Below are 12,135 nucleotides of genomic sequence, written 5' to 3' on the forward strand. Positions count from 1 at the left end.
TGGTATGTTGGCCAGGACACTGGGAAAAACTCCCCTCTCTAATTCATTTCAAATAGGGCATGCAAATTCCAAGAACTCTGCACCCAAGTAGAATTTCGTCATCTGGTGATCATGTTTAAAAGGGATATGGGTTGTAGTGGGAAAAATATTCACGTGCTAAGATTCATAAAATTCATAATGCGGCACAACTTACGCGTCAAAAGTTAATTAACCTGCTCATAAACGGTGAGAACCCCGAACACGGTTTTCATAATTATTTTCATTATTATTTGCAAATAAATAATAAGTTGGTACATTCAATAAAACAAGAAACACAGGCCTCAGGCACTGAAAAAAGCAGTGGATGCAGAATGGCAGCTTTTATAAACATTGAAAACACTTCTGACCTTTCATTGGACACTTTGAAATAGTCATAAACGTACAGTAGTAAATCTGCTGCTAAATGACAGCATTGAGGACAGACACATCGTTATTTTCATCAGTTTGTCTGTCACCAGTTTCATTTGCTGAATACAATGTTCTGGATCAGGAGTGAAATTGAACCCTGTCACGCGATGTCACGCTACAAAATCCATGCAAATCATGGCTTCATATTGAAATTTTCCACCTGCTGATCAGAAGCATTGTTGCCGCTTCACCTGCCCATCACATAGGAACATAGTGAATTAGAAGCAGGAATAGGCCATCCGGCCCCTCGAGCCTGCCCCGCCATTCAATAAGGTCATGGTTGATCTTCTAACCTAACGCCATCTGCCCGCCTTATCCCCATATCCCTTAATCCCTCTATCCTTTAGAAATCTATCAATCTCAGTCTTGAAGATGTTCAAGGACTGAGCATCTACAGCCTTCTGGGGTAGAGAATTCCACAAATTCACTACCCTCTGAGTGAAGAAGTGTTTCCTCAACTCTGTTCGAAAGGACTGTCCCTTAATCTTAAGACTGTGACCCCTAGTTATAGATTCTCCTACCAGGGGAAACAGTCTCGCACTGTCTACTCTGTCAAACCCCATAAGATTCTTATATATTTCTATAAGATCATCGTTTGTTCAACATTCTAAATGATTGTGAATGAAACATTAACAAACGACAACAATGCCGACGACGATAACTTGCACTTGTACAGCAGCCTTTCAATATCTTGTGATGTCCTCCCGATGTGAAAGGCGCTATATGAAACCAATTTGTTGTTCATGCAGGATAGAGTCTCAGAGTGTGGAGATGCCGGTGGAATCATTCTTCAAGTCTGTGCGACCAACATTTTTTGCGCAGAATAGAAGCTGCATCAACATCACTTTAAACTCGGAAAAAAAGGAAAGTAAAGAAACTGCTGAGGAATTATGAAAACTATTTTGGAAAAAACCTCAGAAAGATGCAAATATACTTTCCCCAGGTTTTCATAGTCCATGGCAATTTATCGCACTTGGCTTAAAAACATGTGTATATAGCAAATGAATGAACTTGCATTGCATTTACTCATTTACTTACAAATAGCAAGATTTTTTTTACATCATAAATATTTCAACATCTACAAGTAATATTTTGCATATAAATAGATTAGTTTAAAATTCACCAATGCAGCTGCTCAAGCTTCACTAAAAAAGGAAATATTCATAAATAATATTCAATTCATACTCCCTGCATTTCCAAGTAGCAGTATTGGCGTACTTTTGTTTTATTCTAATTGAAATTGTCTTTAATTGTATTTTAATCATTTTATTTAATATTTAATAATTATTTTGTATTTAAATTGTTTTAATTGTAAAGCGTTCGACAGAAAAGCACTAGAAAATGTGCCGATATTTGAACTCCAGAGAATCGCTGTAACATTTATGCATTTTGTTCAAAAATAAATTAGAGGTCTAAGAGTTCATTCTCTTCAAACAAAGCACATTAAAATCTACATCAGTGCCAAGCTCCTGAAGCCTATATTGCTTAGTACCACATAAATGCAGGTTGATGTTGAAATATTTAAAACGTTAAGACTATTAAAGTAGGATTTCAGAAATGGATTTGTTGAGAAAACAATTTTCCTTGGCATCTTCTCAAAGATTTTTTTTTAATGGTATATCACTGTGCCAATATTCACTTTTGCCCTATTACATGGAGATATCTGACACATGCCATTGTTCGAAGGACGCACACAGCAAATGTTATGTTGTCACAGCAAAAGAGAAAGAGAGAAATCCCTTTTGGATTCAATGCTGCAAATTTTAGTTGAGTGGACATTCTGGTTCTTCTCTGTTCAATCTCTAGAATGCATTACCGCAAGATGCAATGGAAGGAAAATAAAGCGCAGTTGCCAGTGCCACCCACACAGCCGTCAATTCAGTCACATCAACAAGTAAAACAAAGTGGTTGCTGTGAAACCTTGCCCGCCCCTTGCTTCCCGAAACCCAGCTACCAAAAGGAAGTAAGAAACTGGTCTTACAGAGACAGCACAACACACACACTTGCAAAATACAAGGATAATCCATGAAGACATTCATAGAATCACAGAATATTACAGCACGCAAGGAGGCCATTCGGCCCATCGTGCCTGTGCCAGCTCTTTGGAGGAGATACCGAATCAGTCCCATTCCCCCGCTCTTTCCACATATCCTGACAATATAGACCGTAACAACTCTCTGTGTAAAAAAAATTCTCCTCATCTCCCTTCTGGTTCTTTTGCCAATTATTTTAAATCTATGTGCCATAGTTACTGACGCACCTGCCAGTGGAAACAGTTTCTCCCTATCTACTCTATCAAAACCCATTATAATTTTGAACATCTCTATTAAATCTCCCCGTAAAACTTCTCTGCTCTAAGGAGAATAATCCCAGTTTCTCTAGTCCCTCCACATAATTAAAGTCCCTCATCCATGGTATCATTCTGGTAAATCGCCTCTGCGCCCTCTTGAAGGCCTTGATATCCTTCCTAAGGGGTGCCCAGAATTGGACACAATAGAGGCCTATCCAATGATTTCTAAAGATTTAGCAGAACTTCTTTGCTTTTGTACTCTAAGCCTCTATTTATAAAGCCAAGGATCACATATGTTTTTTTTAACAGCTCTATCAAGCTGTCCTGCCACCTTCAAAGACCTGTGTATGTGAACCTCCAGATCTCTGCTCCTGAACCCCCATTAAAACTGTACCATTTATTGTTCATTGCCTCTCCTCATTCTTGCTCCCAAAATGCATCACCTCACCCTTCTCTGCATTAAGCTTCACCTGCCATGTGTCTGTCTGTGTCCTCCTGCAGTCTGCTACCATCCTCCTCGCTATTTACTACATCCCAAGTTTTGTGTCATCTTAAACTTTAAAATGTTGCTCTCTATACCCAAGTCCAAGTCATTTATGTATATCAATAAGTCCAGTGGACCTAATACCAACCCCTGAGGGACACCACTGTACAGTTCCCTCCAGTCTGAAAATCAACCATTCACCACTACCTCTGCATTCTTCGAACACTTGTGGAGTCCTGTAGCTCAGTGCTTAGAGCACTCGCTTTGCAAGCGAGAGACCTGAGTTCAATTCCAGGCAGGGCGAAACCTTGGGCAAGTTTCCTTACTCCACACACCTAATAATAATCCCTCCAAAACCAAAAACAATAATAAATTGGTCATTTTCAATCTACGACTGTTTGTGGGACATTGCTGTGCGCAATTGGCTGCCGGGTTCGCCCATAAATATACAGTCAATTCACTTTACAGTGTGTTCTGTGAAGCGCTTTGGGATGTCCTCCCGACGTGAAAAGCACTATATCAAATGCAAGGATTATTATTATTATTTGCTTTTTGTAAATTTGCTCCAGCAGATGGCAAGGCCTCTTCTTTCTCTCTCCCTCCACCATCCACTTCCATGACAACCAACGGACAACAAGACAAACACTTAAAGTGAGAATAAAAGTGAGATTTGTTTTTCTGGAGTTTCAGTTTATTTTTAAAGATAATAGAACAAAGAGCAATAATGAAGTGGTAATTCTACTGATAGAACTAATAAAGCTAGGTAGAGCCTTTTTTTCCATATAAAAATACAATTTGGTGAAGCTTCCTAATCAATCGCCCGTATCAAATACAATTGCTAACCCGAGCAATGAACTTCCCTCGTGGCTGGCATTTTATGAGGCATGCTGTTTAAATTGCAGCTGCCGACAGCAGTTAATGAGCGTGCAATTTTTTTAAAACGTGGCCCATGAACGAATGTAAAAGGGCACGAACAAAACATTAGCCCGGGAATCATTTAATGCAAGCTGTGGGTTGATATTACAGCATGAATAATTCTCCCCTCTCCCTCCAAAACACGGCAAAATAATGAGCGACAACAATAAACCTAATTGCCTGGAGCAAGCAGTAAGTGGTGTGGGTACAGGCACCTTTTAGGATTGTACCTACGACCAGCGTAATTTACTGCTGAATTAGTACACAATTGAATACTGTAACTCTACTGTACCAGTCCTGATTTTACCTGTAAATCCGACTTGCACCAGTCCTGACCTTCGAAAAGTGCAAGTGGAAGTAATGTTCTTATCTGATACAAACAGGGTGAAACCAACCATTCATTTCTCTCGAGCGATTCAGGGTCAGATTTTCGCACACTTCAAAATACAACCTAAAACCCCCGCTTTCAGGTGGGTGATGGCATCGGGAACAGAAAAGGCAGACTTGGGAATGTTGCAGTTATTATTTTAACCCTGCCTCTCAATGCAAGTCTTGCAAGTAGCAAAACTAAGCAAAAAGTGCCCATTCCATGAAATGACCTGCCTTATCTGACTATCAAATAGTGTAGCTATCGAGTGCCCACTAGAAGGAAGTGGAGAAGTGTTTCAGATATTAATGTTTAGTGTTTTCGCAATTCACTTGAATGCCATTCATTGTAATTCATAGCTTCACGACAAATCTCCCACAGCAACCCAGCCCTATGCCCAGGGCGATAGCTCACCACAGAACACACTGGTGTCAATCGGCAAGTGAAGCTCCGTCAGCACAATCAGCTGAAAGGAAACCTGTACACTTGTGATTGATATCAGGAACCTGCGTTGCCTGTTTGACCCCCTCCTCCTCCCTGTCCCCGCCCCTGCCGCTCTCCCATTTGCCGGAAACGTTTTTTTAAAAAACTTTTAGCACAGAATAAAAATCTATTTAAACACCTAATATTATATCACTAAATTAATTTGCATAGCTTTACAGTAACTTTTTACTGGACAGATCTCCTTAATCGACATGTATATCTTTAAACAGATTCGGACCATAAAGTATCAGACCACTCTCTGCCACATATATATGTGTGGGTGTGTATATACCACATACACACTCACACAGGAGTCCCATAGCATAGTGGTTAGCACACTCGCCTCGCAAGCGAGAGGATCCGGGTTCAATTCCCAGACCAGATGAAACCTTATGTAAATTTCTTTACTCCAAATGCATCTGTTTACCCAGCAGTAAATAGGAACCCGTTCGTTAGTAGATTAACTGATCACTTTCCAGGGGGTAAGGATTCTGCCAGTGTAGTTAGCAAGTGGTCTGGTCTTCGAGGATATTCCTTAACAAGAGGTTACACTGCTTGCTACCTATGAGTGTGGTTGCTCTTGTGGGCAGCAGCTTATAAACTGTAAAGAAATTCATGCACCCAGGTTCCCAATTCATGCATTTGTGTATGTGTGGATGCTCACTTGGAGATGTTAATAATAATAATAATAATCCTTGCATTTGATTTAGCGCCTTATCACATCTTCGAGATGTCTTAAAGAGCTTCACAGAATATACTGCAAAGTGAATTGACTGTAGGTATGAAAAGTTGGACTGGCCCTGCAGCCTCTCCCAAGTCAGCACTTTCAGGAAGTAAAAGGAGAAGAAAAAAATCAGAAGGTGAAGTCAAGGTATGGCTTGAGTAGAATACGTTGGTTTTAATGTCAGTGGGACTGGTCTATCTCAGCATTAGGTGACATTTGCATTGTCCTCTCTTTTTACCCAGTCAGGGTGAGTGAGACTCTTCACAATGTGCAGGGACCACGTTCTCCCACTGTCGATACTGAGCGTTCCCAGCTTGGGCACAACGCAAATTCCAGACATGTGGACATTAGCTCTATAGCAACAGAATGCTTCAACTCCAAGTCTAACCTTAGAAAAGCATCTTTGCACATTCCCCCAACACCTTCACTGCTCTACTCTGAATATTTCTACTTACCCCATTACTCCCCTCAGAAACACTGCATTAAATTGTGACTGTGGGCCTCAGCCTGGCCCCAACCAAGAAGCAGGCAGCATCAGCTGCTCACACTCATTTCCCTGTGACCCTTATAATCCAACCTAAATGGGAAACTTCACATCATGGGGTATCTTCTTCAATCTCTTCCAACCCTACTCTTCTGCTTGTCTCCTCCGCTCAGCGAACTCAGGCTAGCAGTTCATCTCCCCCTTCCCGCCACCATTGGTGCTCAAACCTTCAGTTTCCACCCTAACCTCTGGAACTCCTTCCCTCTATCAATCCATCCACCTTCCATTCTCTTTCCTTCTAACAGCCATCTCAAATCCTACCTGTTTGAATGAACCTATGGTCACCTCCCACTCCCTGGTTTGGTGTTCAACCCCATCCCCATGAACTGCTCCAAGATAATAATAATAATAATCCTTGCATTTGATATAACGCTTTTCATGTCTTCTAGACGTCTCAAAGTGCTTCACAGAAATATGCTCTAAAGTGAATTGACTGTATACTGTATACTTGTGGGCGAAACTCGGCAGCCAATTACGCACAGCAGTGTCCCACAAACACTCATGGATTGAAAATGACCAATTTATTATTGTTTTGTTTTTTTGGAGGGATTTTAGGTGTGTGGAGTAAGGAAACTTGCCCAAGATTTCGCCCTGTCTGGAATTGAACCCAGGTGTCTCGCTTGCAAGGCGAGTGCCCTAACCACTGAGTTACAGGACTCCAAGATGTTACCGACATGAAGGACGCTAGTAGATATTGTTGGTCTGCATTTGAACCAGGATGCCAGAGGTTATGGAAAAACTTACCAAATGAGGGGTTAAATTGATGCCTGTTCACTGGATGTTAAAGACCCCATGGCACTATTCGAAAAGAGAAGGGAGTTTCTCCTGGTGTCCTGGCCAATAATCTCCCAAATATAATTGGTCACTCACTCCATGGTGGTTTTGGGGACACTGCTGTCTGCAATTGACTGCCATGTTTCGCCCACGAAATACACAGTCAATCCACTTTACAGTATATTCTGTGAAGTGCTTTGAGATGTCTCAATGACGTGATAAGAGGCTATAGCAAATGCAAAGATTATTATTATCCACAATGAACACCCATATTAAGGTGGTAGATTTTCTGGCAACAGTGTTATTCACCTGGAGCAGAAAGTCCCACTGTGACCTGTGAACTTTCTGACTTGCAGAACATGCGAGGACCAGATGCAAGCATTAACTTACATTTGTATTGCACCACTGCTAAACAATAGCATCTCTCTCTCTGCTTCTGGTGCCACAGTGTAAATTAAGTGTTTGCCCTCCTGCCTGTATACAGATTCCCTATGCCAGCGTGCAAAGGACTGCAGACAGATCTAGAATCGGAGTTCACAACTCTGCAAACAAACATTAAGTTGTGTGAACTTGCAGTTGTATCCTGTCTGCTGTGGTATAAATAAGCAAATGCACAGTAGCAACAGCCTCAGGGTACTGCAAGTGCCACTGTGGCTCAGTACAGGGGAAATTAAAGCATTTATAAAGCACCTTTCACGTGGGGTAGCGTCCTGGAGCGCTTCATACAAGCCTGGACCATTCCGGTAAGAGTAACATCAGACATGCGGCAGTTGAAATCCAGTAATGATTGTGCGGCCAGTTAATTGCATTAATAGCTAAGGATATACTTTTCAGTTGAACAATGTCAGTATATACATAGAAAAGACCAAGGAATCGGATCAAAACACAAGCCAAGCTCTTCGGTGTTGTACTTGTTGCTGAACAAAAACAAAAACCTCGGAGGGGAGGAAATCACTTTTCTCAGAAAAGAATATTGCTGGAAGGTGCAAACCCTCTATTGTATACTAGAAAATCATATTCTCTTCTGTTTGAGCATTCTTTACTAACAGCCACAGCATAGTAAATTATTCTCCTCAGGGTTTGAGTCTAGCAGTATTTCACGACTAATGGTTAACCCATCAATGTAACCATTGTTAACCCTCAAAGTGCCAGACAAGTTCACCCACAGAACACTCTCAAGGTTACCTGTTCACAGTCTCCATTTCCAGTTTAGATTTCCAAATTGCACCAGGGAATGCATGCCGTTGAACTCAGCAGATCCTGTTAATCACTGCGGTATGTACTTTTTATTGGTTGCAACTATCAAGTCAGATTTTAAGGCATTGAAAATCTTGCTCCCACTTTAAAATAAGTTGGGGGGGGGGGGCAGAATAGGAAAACGAGGGAAATAAAGTAAAAATAAAAAATGGGTAGAACAGAGAAAGAGGAAGAGACAATAATTGGTAAAGATTGTCATGGTAAGGATTTTTAAAAATTGTTATGTATTGTATTGAACTAAGTTAAATAATAACAAAAAGCAGATGGTTATTGGGAGTACCTTTATTGCTGTATTAGTATTAGTATATTGATTTCAATGTCACACTGTGCAAGGTGCAAATTTGCAAACACTTTTGGTCCACAGAGACTGAGGGATTGAAAGCCCTCATCTCAAACTGAGTAACTGGGAAAAAGCATCTACGACAAGCTGCATTTTCTCCAGGGAAATGCTTGTGCATCGTCCTGACCTGCAGGATTTCAACTCCGCAGAGATTTCAGCTCAGAGCCAAAGTAAGGTGAATCATTGTGTCCCAGTAGCAATCTAAAGGTTAGTTAATATTTCCCCAACATCTCCAGTCAGAAAATTCTGAACAATCATAAAACATTTCAAGAATTCCATGTTGGATCACACAAACCCTCCTAAAGCACTAATCACACATTTGTTCTGCTATCAACATGAAACTGCATTTGTAATCTGCAGATTAAGAGTTACAATGATTAGATTAAGGGGGGGGAGGGGGAAAGTAAAGCAATTTAATTTGTAATTAAAGAAGCCATGGTTTGCATATCATTATGTGCATGCTGCTCTACCAAGTAGAGCCACTGTTTCGAACTAAAAAAGCAGACCTCTCAAGGAAACTATTTTCTTGGCAAAATGTGTGAGGCTGCTGGTAAATGAATCCAGTACACAACGAAAGTCTCCAGGACTAGCACAGCATCTAAAGAATCCAATGTGCACTGATAAACAATGGCCCTGATGCTTAAACCAGCTGTGCACTTCTTCCCCTCCCCCTTTCTTAGACGCTGAGTGAAAAGCCGGCCAGAACAATTGTGAAAGTTAGCCCTGCCGCGCTAAACCTAACAGAGGCAATTTGGTTTCAAAACATGATGGTGAGATTTTAAATTGGACTTGATGAGCCTTTTTAAGGTCCATAAGTTAATTTTGAAATTGAATTTATATGGAAGTCTTTTGGAATGTTCATTTTTATAAAAAAATTAAAAATGTTTATAAATTACCTTCTCTTTTTTGCATATGTACAACTTTGAGCATGTACAATTTATAGGCTATTTTAAGTATAGTAGCCACTAGGAGGCTTGTGAGAGGGGGCCCCCTGGTAATTTGGACAAATCCTGTTATTTCCTCACACCCCAGGAAGCATCTGTTCTCTACTCAACAATTATTCTCCACTATATGGCTGGATCAGAACACCACACCCACTGACAGGTTTTTGAGGGTGAAGCTGTGCAATGATTTTGTGCGGCAACATCCTGTATCATTGCACACCGACTCTTTTGCATCTCTGCTTTTGGGGTGTTGCCTCACCTCGCCAGATGCTGAAAGATAGATTCCACAAGGATACACAATGCCTTGTCTTTATGCAGAAGTTAAAAGATTTTGCAAATCCAACCAGGCTCATCTCTGCAGTCGATAAAATTGGTATGCTCTAATAGGGCACTTCTTTCCTTCCTCTCACCCACCCACCCTCCTGAATTACAATACTGAACTGAATTGCAGTCATCATATGTAGACTCAGAGAAGGAACTAACCCGCACCCGTTCCTCAGGAAATGCCATGAAGCTTTTATTTCACAGCTGATTTAACGATTTATTGCCCAAATGTGGAAATTTTTTAGAAAAGGCCATCATTCACTCTGCAAAAATAGAACCTATTTAACACGCCGGCTGCACAAACTCTGTGAAGGTCAACAAAGGGAATTTTATTTTAATTGAATGGTCTGACATTGAGTATGTAGAACTAGCAGTTAAGATGCACACTGCTCCAAATGATTATTTGGAAACAGCCAGTACTGTAGTCACCAGTGTTGCAATGACAAAACACATAGTCCCCTATTTGAATTATTCAAACCACCCACTGCCAAACTGACCATAAATACATTTTTCTAAGTCTAAAGGAAAAGTGATGGCATTTCAACAACAACAACAACAAGATTCCATTTATAAAGCGCCTTTCATGTCAGGAGGACATCCCAAGGCGCTGCACAGTTGGGTCAGGACCCGAGCAGGGGGGAAATGGTCAGGGTGAGGGGAGGGAAGGGAGGGAGCGAGCAGGGGGAAATGGTCAGGGTGAGGGGAGGGAAGGGAGGGAGCGAGGAGGGGGTAGAGAGTCGAGAGGGGAGCTGAAAGCTCGGTCAAAGAGAAAGGTTTTGAGATCGGCCTTGAAGGAGGAAAGGGAGGAGGCGGCGAAGGCACTGGGGGATGGAGTTCCAGAACCTCGGGGCTGAGAGGCTGAAGGCCCGGCCACCGATGGTAGGGCGATTGGGGCGGGGGACGTGGAGCAGACCGGAGCCAGAGGAACGGAGGGTACGGGCAGGTAGGTAGGGGGATAGTAGGTCAAAGAGGTAGGAGGGAGCAAGGCCGTGGATGGCCTTATAGGTGAGGATGAGGATCTTGAAATCAATCCTCTGGGGGATGGGGAGCCAGTGGAGGCGAGCGAGGGTGGGTGTGACGTGGTCCCGAAGCCTGGTGCGGGACAGTACACGAGCTGCAGAGTTCTGAATGACCTGAGTGCACAAAATGACCTGAGTGCACAAAATGCACAAAATGAAGCTGTCTTGTGAATTAGAGGTGACAATTTCTTTTAGATTTCTGCACTTGCAAACATTCATGTTAAGTGCTTGGAGCAAAATGTTATTACTCTGAACAAAAAAGTTTATAGGATGCAGATTTCACCTTTCTCCTGCTTCTGAAAAGGGTTTAATGTCTCATCATAATCACAACAGGTAAGGATTAAGTTGGCTCTTTGGCTCATATAATTTCATCCAGAATACCCATCTTCACATTTCAGCATCTAGCTACTTAATGGCTTCAAATTACAACAACTTATGTTTATGCAGCGGGTTTTATGTTGGGTGGACACTTCAAAGCACTTCAATCAGCTGAATTGGAGCCCAAGCTGTTAAAAAGAACTAGCTGTCAATCTTGATCAGAGAGGGGTCTGAGAAAGAACTGAGAAACCTTGGGATGGTCAGAAGGCATAGCGAAAGAAATCACTGAGACTAAAAACAGAGAAAGGGAAATAAATCATATAGTGGTTACGTAATACTAAGACACTATGAAAGATAGCATTTGTTACTGCTCTTTGTTTAGAAATATCAAGAGATCCCATCCCATAGAAAGAATGCCTAAACCACAGCACGTTGCTCCTCTGTACAGTGTGGTTGAGATTGGGAAACTCAAAAATAGGGCCCCCAATCTATTCCTCACAACTCTCTAGCACTACAAGTTCGTACTTTGCTATTCTCGTTGGCTAAAAATGTACTAATAATAATCCTTGCATTTGATATAGCACCTGATCAAGTCTTCGAGACGTCTCGGAGCACTTCACAGAATATACTGTAAAGTGAATTGACTGTATCTTTTGCGGGCAAAATGCAGCAGCCAATTGCGCACAGCAGTGCCCCACAAGCAGTCATTGATTAAGTGATCAAATTATTATTATTTTTTTGCCCCCAGAAAAGCGATCCGCCAATCGACTAACAATCGGGTTCCTACTTACTGCTAGGTAAACAGAAGCGTTTGGAGTAAGGAAACTTGCCCAATGTTTCACCCTGCCGGGAATCAAACCCAGGTCCTCTTGCTTGCGAGGTGAATGCTCTAACCACTGAGCTAC

This window comes from Callorhinchus milii, unplaced genomic scaffold (genome assembly GCF_018977255.1).
Source record: "Callorhinchus milii isolate IMCB2004 unplaced genomic scaffold, IMCB_Cmil_1.0 Scaffold1, whole genome shotgun sequence".
NCBI lineage: Eukaryota > Metazoa > Chordata > Chondrichthyes > Chimaeriformes > Callorhinchidae > Callorhinchus > Callorhinchus milii.